At 43.3% G+C, this 9,917-nt stretch overlaps 1 long non-coding RNA gene across 1 annotated transcript; it reads right to left on the minus strand.

Moving 5' to 3' along the window:
- Positions 1 to 265: 265 nt before the first annotated feature.
- On the minus strand, positions 266 to 9,536 carry LOC309528349. The gene is made up of 3 exons (XR_014217694.1): positions 8,486 to 9,536; positions 6,593 to 6,670; positions 266 to 3,499 (listed from the first exon to the last, which is right to left on the minus strand). It is a non-coding gene; the product is annotated as an uncharacterized lncRNA (long non-coding RNA).
- Positions 9,537 to 9,917: the final 381 nt, after the last annotated feature.

The following is a 9,917-nucleotide window of genomic DNA, read 5'->3' on the forward strand; positions in this document are numbered from 1 at the left end:
TGTGTATGTCCAGCTCATATTTGAGGTCAGGCTGTAATTGCTGCACCTTAGACGGCATCTTAAAAAGCAGAGACATCACTTTGCTGACAAAGGTCCGTATAGTTAAAGCTATGGTCTTGCCAGTAGTGATGCATGGAAGTGAGAGCTGGACCATAAAGAAGGCTGATCACCAAAGAATTGATACTTTTGAATGAGAAGAGAAGACTCCCTGGAAAAGACCCTGATGTTGGGAAAGATGGAGGGCACAAGGAGAAGGGGACGACAGAGGACGAGATGGTTGGACAGTGTTCTCAAAGCTACCAGCATGAGTTTGACCAAACTGCAAGAGGCAGTGGAAGACAGGAGTGCCTGGCGTGCTCTGGTCCATGGGGTCATGAAGAGTTGGACATGATTAAACAACTATCCTTACCATTCTGGAGCCATGCGCCAAGCAGGCCTTGCAAACACACCCACCCTAAGCTTGATGGGCTCCAAGGATGCTCTTGCACGAGATTTCATGGGGCTGTCCAAGTTCCTGCGAGATCTCAGGAGACCACCCACAGCCTGCACTAGAGCACCCCAGAGCCTGGAAAGCAAGGAAGGCGCAGAGCTTAAAATATTTTTCCGTGCCTGGAAAACCCTGCACAAGAAGAGCTTTTAAGCTCTCCCCCCTTTGCTGCATTTAATTTATGTAATTTCAACCAGCCAGCCTTCGACCACATCAAATTGATATCACACATGTTAAATACGCGCTAGTTGCAATTTTACTGTATTGAAGAAGAGAGGCGGTATCGGAAACTTTGGTTTCATGAATGCAGGAAATCCATTCCCTCTTAGCTTGGCTTCATTATCAATCGATGGGGAGGAGGTGTGGTTGCCTTATACTTATTTATTTATTCATGTAAAGCATTTCTTAATTGCCATTCGTCAAATGATCCCAGAGTGTTGTACAAAACGGTGAATAAAATTAATCCACACATCGTATAAATACTGATTACAAACCAAGCAGCAAATTACTCGGGCCTTTGCCAACAGCCAAGGGACCGAGTCACTGAGAGGCTGTGCCTGCTACCTCCCAGGAGCAATGTCAAAGCAAGGTGGAGACCAGCTTGGCCTTGTCCCTTGGCCAGAGAAGCAGCAGCAACAAGGAGCTTGCTTCCCCCCTCTTGATGACCTTGCTTGCTGGACCCTTGCCCCCATTCTTTTATGTTCGGCCGAAAAGAATGGGGAGCCACTGCCACCTGGGGGCCGAGAAAGGGCCAAATGGGTGAGGAATTTGGGGCAACGTGGCTTGGGAAGAATGCCTGCCATGGCTCTGCAGTTACAAACACTTTTTAAGCTTAGATTCTAAAAACTGAAGGCATTTTCCTGAATACCTGGCTCTGGGAAGAAGGACCTCCTTTGTCCTTTCGCATCAGCCCAGATAAGGCAGCAAGAAGGCCAAAGGTGGAGGTGGGTAGCTGGCTGCCATGAAGGGGAATCAAGTTTAGCTCCTAATTAGATGGTGCCTGCACATTGTCAGCTGATGCTGAATGATGAGATGTGCTTTGGCCAACCATTGGCTTGCCCTCACCCTACACGCCCATCTCAACTAAGACAGCAGAAACAATGGGAAAGGATACTCTGGCCCATCCATTGGCCAAAGGGGTAAGAGCATCAACTGCTGTTTAAGCAAGAGCACCAGCAAAGGAAGATCAGCTTAGCCCAAACGGGATAATAATGCCCATGTATAGCTCACCAATTTATTCTCATAGGCTGGCCCTATAGCTTCTTGGGAGAGCTGGAAGTTTTGCTAGTGAATGACTATTGCTTTATTATAGCAGTAGTTTTAACCAGGGAAGCAAAGGAGAACTCAGCGTGCAGAAATGATTTAAAACAGGCCAGAACTGCCACCACTGCAGTGTAAAGTTTCTGGCTGGGAAGAAACGTAATAATGTTGACTTCTCCAGGTTTTTTTTTTTTAATATTACTCCCCCAAACTGTGATAATAATGAGATTTCACATTTGCAACATCCCTGTCTCCCTGGATAAATTATGAAGAGATCAATTTCCCCCCATTAGCTTCCTCCTCATTAACAACTTGGCTGAGGTCAAGGAGCCCCTTTGCTTGCACTTAATGGTGAACAACCTTTCTCTTCGGATAGAGATTTTTCTTTGTCGAGATGAAATGGAACAAAATCAATGACTCTTATTTAAAGTTCAAAGTGAAATAGGTTTTCTTAAACAGCAAGAAAAAGCCACACATAACCCTCTCACATATATGATATGCACAGATTTTGACTAGGGCAGTATATATTATTAATCTCAAACCTGATAGAGACTGTATGAAATGGGAATATAATTTGCTGCCCTTTCATGAAAGTCAAACTCTGCTGCCTGAGGTGGCTGCCTCACTTTGCCTAATGGTAGAGCTGACTGAAATAAGAGTTTTGAAAGGTGGAAGCAAGTTGGCAAAAGCTTGAGCACTCTCTAAAATCTGATGAACAGATGCTGGCTAAAAACAGTGCAGCTGAGCTCAGTAACCTGAGGAAGACAGCATTTTTCTACTTGCAGGTCAGTCCCCTTAGTCAAAGGAGACAATGTTCAGGCAACGTTCTGTTTGCCACATGTTCAAAGGTAAAGGTAAAGGACCCCTGGATGGTTAAGTTCAGTCAAAGGCAAATATGGGGTTGTGGCGCTCATCTCGCTTCTCAGGCCAAGGGAGCTGGCATTTGTCCACAGACAGCTTTCCGGGTGATGTGGCCAGCATGACTAAACCACTTCTGGTGCAACAGAAAACCATGACAAGTGCCAGAACGCCATTTTACCTTCCCACCACAGCGGTGTCTATTTATCTACTTGCACTGGCATGCTTTTGAACTGCTAGGTTAGCAGGAACTGGGATAGAGCAAAGGGAGTGCACCCCATTGCGGGGATTCAAACTGCCAACCTTCCAATTGGCAAGCCCAAGAGGCTCAGTGGTTTAGACCACAGCGCCACCCACGTTCAATAGCATTCTTATAGCGTACATAATACCCTCCAACATTTTCCCAGTGAAACTAGGGACTTCCCATTCCATAATTATAATTTTACTATTTATACGCCACACATCTTACTGGGTTGTCCCAACCACTCTGGGTGGCTTCCAACATATATAAAAACATAATAAAACCTTAAACATTAAAGGTTCCCTGTACAGGGCTGCCTTTGGATGGCTCGGGGGTCAGATAACTCCAGACCCTCCAACATATCTCCAGTGAAAATAGGGACATCTTAAGGAAAAGCGGGGCATACCTGGATCAAATCAGAAACCGGGATGGCTTCTCTAAATCAGGGACGTCCCTGGAAAATAGTGACACTTGAAGGGTCTGCATAAATGCCTATTCATTCAAACTAAGATTCCTAGAAATGCCCGGGCTTTCAGAGAGGCTGCTCTGTTTCCAGAAATAGTCTCGCAGGCACTGATGGAATAATGGCTGCTGTTGCTGACAATTTCGGGAGGCTGAAAAAAAACTATAGTTCACAAGTTGCTTCTTGTCACCTGAAAGAAAGGGCAGAAGTAGGAGATTTCATAGGTAAGAAATTGTACCCACTGGGTACCAGGTTGCTTTTGCCTCATAAGAAGTCAGCTGACAGACATAACTACAGTAATTATCATGTTACCACATTCCCTGTAAAGAGTAAGAGTCAAAATAATTTTGCTGGTGAAAAGCATATTGGAGAGCCAATGAGAAATCAACTTATTCTAGGATAGCATTAAGTGAACTCCAGTTGGAACAAATGCTCCAGTGGGCATTTGGCTCATATTGAATTAACAGCATTTACAACTGTCCTACTAGACAACCATAAATACTAGTATTTATTTGCTTATTACAGTTGTTTTCTAACCTTCTAAAGAGCTGTCAGCTGCACACAGGGGGCTTTTTCTTATTTTATTCCGGCAACAAATGTAAAGCTTAATGGCTTTGGGCTTAGATCATCCTAGACAAACTCCAGAACTCTATCCCAGGGATAGCCAGCAGACCACCCTCCAGATGTTAAGCACTGCAACTCTCATCATCCTTGCCCAACAAGCCACGCTGGTTGAAGCTGATAAGACTTGCTTAGGGCTAGATCGAGGTAGCAAATGTAGTGTCTTCCAGAAGTTGTTGGACTCCAACTCCTGACAATATCATAACACTACTTCATGGCTGTCTATAGAAATAGACCCTTAAGAGAACACAGAGTCACTGTACAGTACCATCTGAACTTGTATCTATGGCACATTTATTAATGAGTGATGCTAAACGAGTCAGGTGCTCAGAAAGGCTTGACAGAATAGCTTTAGGAACGCTCAGAAAAAAACAATTATCTAGACCCATTTCAATTTGGCTTCACGCCTGGTTTAGGGACTGAAGTCCTGGTCAATGGCTGCCTGCCACCATATCACCATTGTTGGGATAGAGATAGGGGGAGTGCAACCATGTTGATTCTTTTGGACTTTTATTAACATTGACCACAGCATCTTTGGGATGAGCTTCGGGGAGTTGGGGACATTGCTTTGCAGTGGTTCCATTCTTGTCCCCAAGGGTGCTTTCAGAAAGCAGCATTGGAGACTTCTGTTCAACCTTGTAGGAACTATCCTATGTGGTCCTACGGTCATCAGGCATTTTACCCGTGCTGTACATTATCTATATGAAGTTTCTGGGAGCAACAATCAGGGGATCTGAAGCTAAGTGTCATTAATATGCCGATGACACCCAGCTCCATCTCTCTGTTCCATCAGTATCAGGAGGGGCAATGAAAGTCCTGAATCATTGCCCATAGATGGTAGTTGGCTGCATGTGGACTGATAAATTGAAACTAAATACAAATAAGATTGAAGTTCTGTGGTTGGATTTTTACTAAATGTGGAATTTGGTGGAACAGCCTGTTCTGGTTTGGATTACACCGCTCTTGAAGGAGCTGGTTCATAGTCTTAAATTCATTGTCCTAGAAGCATAATCGCCACTCCTCAGTATCTAGCCATTCCTATGCTTGGTTTTGGATAGCGAGATAGCTTTATTTTTTATGGACAGTGTCAGCGCTGCCTCAGGTCCCAGCTCACAGAGGACCAACGCCAGTTGCTCTTTATAAACAAAAGTCTTTATTGTGGTTCATTGTGGGTTTGACATCCATGGCGCTCAGCGCTACGTCTGAGTCCTTAGACCGGCGAAGCTCCGTCTAACTCCTCCCCGCTCATACACCAGTTCAAGAGCCGAGCTTTGCTCCACCTTTCCCTCTCCTCCTTTTGCTCCTTTCTCCTCCGGGTCCTCCTGCCCTCTGGGGTTACCTCCTTCCTACTCTCTTCAGAGGCGGATTCTTCTGACTCCGCCCCACCCTTCCGGCGGGCTTTAGGACCTGGCTCCCAATCCGGGTTTTCTGCTGGCCCGCGCGCCTCCACATTTGAACTTGGCGCGCGCGCCCAGCCGCCTACTTTCCTCCTAACGGCTACACTGCTCCCCCCACTGCTTTCTCCTTCAGGGAGACTGGCCGGACCTGCTCTTCCCTCCGCCCCTCCACTCTCTGACGGAGGCGCAGTCAGTCCAGCCTCACTCTCTCCTTCTGCAGGAGGCTCTTGTTTTAACCCTTGGGATTCTTCCCCCCCGCTACGCTCTGGTGGGGAAGCTACCCCTGATTTCCAGCTGCCGCTTGGAGACTCCCCACTGGCCCCCCTTGCCCTGCCTTTGGGGGCCCCTTTCTGGGAACCCTCTGATTCGCTGGAGAGACTCATGGAATCTCTCTGATCACTGGCATACCCTCCTGAACTCCCCTCAGATTGTTCCCCTTCGCTCTCCATCTCCTCCTTCCCCTCTGGCTCAGTGCCTGAGCCCATGACAGACAGTAATAGCTTGGCTACAATTGTTCACACTCTACTAACCTTCAGGATGGACTACCATAATGTGCTTTATGTGGGGCTGCCTTTGAAGATGATCCAGAAGTTGCAACTGGTGCAGAATACAGTGGCCAGGATGTTGATGGGAACAGTGGGTCAGTAGCATATAATCCCTATTCTCAAACAGCTACATTGGTTGCTTATTTCCTTTCAGGCTCGATTCAAAATGCTTATGTTGACATTTTAAGCCCTGAATGGCCTTGAAGCAAATATCTTTGAGGAAACCGCCTCCTGTATCAATCTGACCATGTATTAACATATGCGGAGGAAGTTCTCCTGATACTTCCTCTGTTAAATGGTGTGTAGCGTTGGGCCCACGGAACAACCATTTCAGTGATAGCCACTGAAAAGAGTCTCACCCCAACCTTGTATTCTTTTAGATGCCAGATTTAAAAAATAAATCTCATTTTTGGTCAAGTTTATAGAGGCTGTTGGGTTAAGCCATTTCTAGGATGTTAATTATGTAAGTTATGAAAATTGTTTTAATATTTCTCTTTATTATGTGTTATGTTTTTATATTATCTTATTTTTGTAAACCACCCTGTGACCATTTCTGGTGAAGTGTGATATCAAAATCTCTTAATAAAATAAAGGAATAAACTGGAGTGTGCTGCTAAGCTGGAAACAGCCATATTGAAAAATAAAAACTGAGCTCTTACAAAGCATAGCACAGATATTTTCAAGGGGTGGTAGAGAGAAAACCACCCTGGTCTCTCTTACCTTCTGTTTGTGTTTCTAATCACTGGAATGTTTTCAGAGAGCCAAGGTTGGGCGTGGGTCCTGGTACCACTCAGAAATCTGTACATCTGGAAGCAAACACATTGAACAAGAAGGCTAAGATTCTTATATATATAGATAGATATACATTTTAATTGGTTTTTTTAACATATCATTTCCAACAATCATATATAATAACTTCTTATCTTATACAATGTTTTAGACTTCCATCAACACCTCTGATGATTTTTCGTTCTTTATGACTTATTCTGCATTTCTTAATTTCTCTATTACTCTTAATTATCATTAACTAATAATTCTCTTCATAGTCTTTCTTGCAATATTTCAGATAATCCTCCTTACAAAACTTCTTGCAGTCCTACTAGCGTTAATCTGTTCATTACAATTACTTTTCAAATAGTTCGTATATTTACTCCAGTCTTCTAAGAATCTGTGGTCCCGCAGGTTTCGAATCCTTCCTGTTAATTTATCTAATTCTGCATAGTCCATCAATTTCATCCTCCATTCTTCTTTCGTCAGTAATTATTCTTGCTTCCATTTTTGTGCCAATAATATTCTTGCTAAGAAGGCTAAGATTCAGCTTCTTGCAAACCACAGCACAGCCTAAATACAGAACCCATGGGGGTACCACTAGTTCGCCACTTAAACTTCCAGGCATGCAGTGAATAGATGTACAGGCATGGAGACTCTGTTTTAGACCTCTGGATGAACACATGGAGTTTAGGAGCAAAGCTGGCAGATGCGATGCTATTTCCCCTCCCCTCTCCATCATGTGTTTGCTTTACACACCATTGTTGTGTGAACAGGGCTTTTCCTGTAATGTATACTATTTACAGAGACACTTTGCTCAGAATGGTTGGAAGCGCTTCTCTCCTCTTGGTACTATGTCAGGGCGCTGGGTACCAAAATGGCACCCAGCTCTGATGTGATGGGACTGCTCTGGAATACCTGCTGCAAAACTAGCAATACATGTTTAACATATTGTTTTAATTCTGTTGTAAAGTCTGCCACCTTGAATATTTCTCCTGTAGAGGTGGGATATAAATCCTAAACAAACAAACATCTTAAGCGCCTTTAAGCTGAGGGGTGCCCCGCTTACTGGAAGCATCCATGCTGTCTTAACAGCTGCCATGATAATGTCTATTCCAAAAATTGAAAAAAGAAACAGATTTGCAGATTTCCCCTTTCAGCCAATATTGTATGCATTAGGGACATTCTTTAGAGAGTTAAAAAGACAAGGGAGTTATCTCCTACAAATCTTTAAGCTAATGCTTGGCTGGAGTCAATAATCACTTGCCTGCTGGACAGATGTTCACTGATATTAACTGCTGCCGAAGAGCTGCCAAAAAAATGGAAATGAGGGGGAGGGGGGAAACCCACATTTCTTGCCCAAAAAGAAGGAAAGAATCAGATGAAAGCTGTCTTTTCAATTAGTATTGGCTGCATATTGTATGTGATGGAGCCAACTGATTTACATATGTTACTTATTAAATAATTCTTAAGTCAAAAATTCACCTGACTACTGTTTTGATGCCAGTGAACAGAAGACAGTTTTATAATGTCTATATTGATAAGGATGATAGAATGAAATGGAAGAGAATCTACAAATGGTCATTGGACGGGGGAATCGGGTGAATGAACACAACATGTGGATATATGTATATATGTGTGGAAATACCCATCAGTGCTCACAGTATGACAGTATTTGTTTATAGCGAACATCATACGTAATAAGAGTATTGATGCATAGGATAGGCCCACCCATGAGGCAAGGTGAGCGGACTGCCTCAGGCGGCAAGATTCACAGGGGCAACAGATTCTGATGTAGGTTTTTATCCCCCTCCCCCCATGTTCCTGATGTAGATCTTCACTTACCCTTTCTTCCCTGGGGAAGGAGGTACCATTTTGTGGTTCACCTCAGGTATCAAAATATCTTGGACTGGCCCTGGGATAGTCACAAGTGGATAAAAGGGGGAAATTATTACTGCTGACTTAAATGTTCACCAGGAAATATTTTTGTAGCAGTCAAGGAGTTTGGAAGGAGTTTGAATGTTCCCCAATCCTCTGTCTCAGTGCTCACCCCCACCTTGACATCAGCTTTAGTGCAATTTTAAAAACACTGTCATTTTCTTCATGCTGTCTTTGTGAGCCCAGCCAATGAGGAATTAAGTAGTATGCCCTGGTACCATGTAGCCAATTAGATTTGGACATGTGACAATGTCGCAAAGCCAGTTCAGAGTGACAGCATAAATCATTCCCCTCACTTTGAATATGTGAACAGTTTTGTGTTTGTTTGCCACTCTCCCGAGAAAAGAAAAATCTGTCTAGAGGGTGCTTTTTACAGGGTTGGAAACTAAAAGCCCCCTCAATTCTTAAATAAAATACCATACAAGTTTTGGGCGAAGCAGGCAAAAATATGATTGTTTGAGAGTATTACTTTCAACCTGGTAATAATGTTGGTGCTACAAAAGCGTTCCATGTACCAGAGTTGTTCAGGGCTAAAATGATTCAAGAAATAGGCTGGCTGAGATTGTGTCAGCTGAAGAAGGACAGTATTTTCAACTAGGCACCAAAGTGAATTAGCTTTCCACTCACAACTGGTTTTCAATATTTCCTGAAAAGATATTAGCAGATGAAAGATGTAGGGAATTCTGAAGGAAATAGCACAGCTGCAATGGTTGTGTGTAGCCAAGAATATCAGCGATGCTACTGTAAAACAAAGTGCTCCCCTAACAATATTGTTTCTGCACATTTCCACTCCCAACCTAACTCTAATCTAACATATTTACCTACATATTTAACACAATACATACTATCACATACAGGTTTACCAAAATTACTTGTAACATTTACAAATTTCATTTACATATACAAACATACCTCAGATATATTGGAGGTTGGGTTCCAGACCACCACAATAAAGTGATTATCACAACAGAGTCACACATTTTTTTGTTTGTTTCCCAGTGCATATAAAAGTTATTTTCATACTATAATGTAGTCTATTAAGCCAGGCCCCCCCCTGGCTGCAGGGGCAAGAGTGTAACCCCCCCCCCGCCCAGCCCTAGCTAGCTCCTGTCAATTTCAATTTATCTTAGTGTTTTGTTTTTATAACCTTAAATTCAGTTCTCCACATTTCCACATCAGGTTTTTTTGTTTTTAAAAAATCCTTATGAAGATACATTGGCATTTTAGGGCTGATTTCTCCGAATATATAAATGCATGTCTGCAATTCTGCCTAACATATATACGTTTTTGCAAAGCAGTTTCCACTAAAGCAACAGCTAAAGGAACACTTGTTTGTACA

Source organism: Podarcis vaucheri (genome assembly GCF_965113315.1).
Source record: "Podarcis vaucheri genome assembly, chromosome: 3".
NCBI lineage: Eukaryota > Metazoa > Chordata > Lepidosauria > Squamata > Lacertidae > Podarcis > Podarcis vaucheri.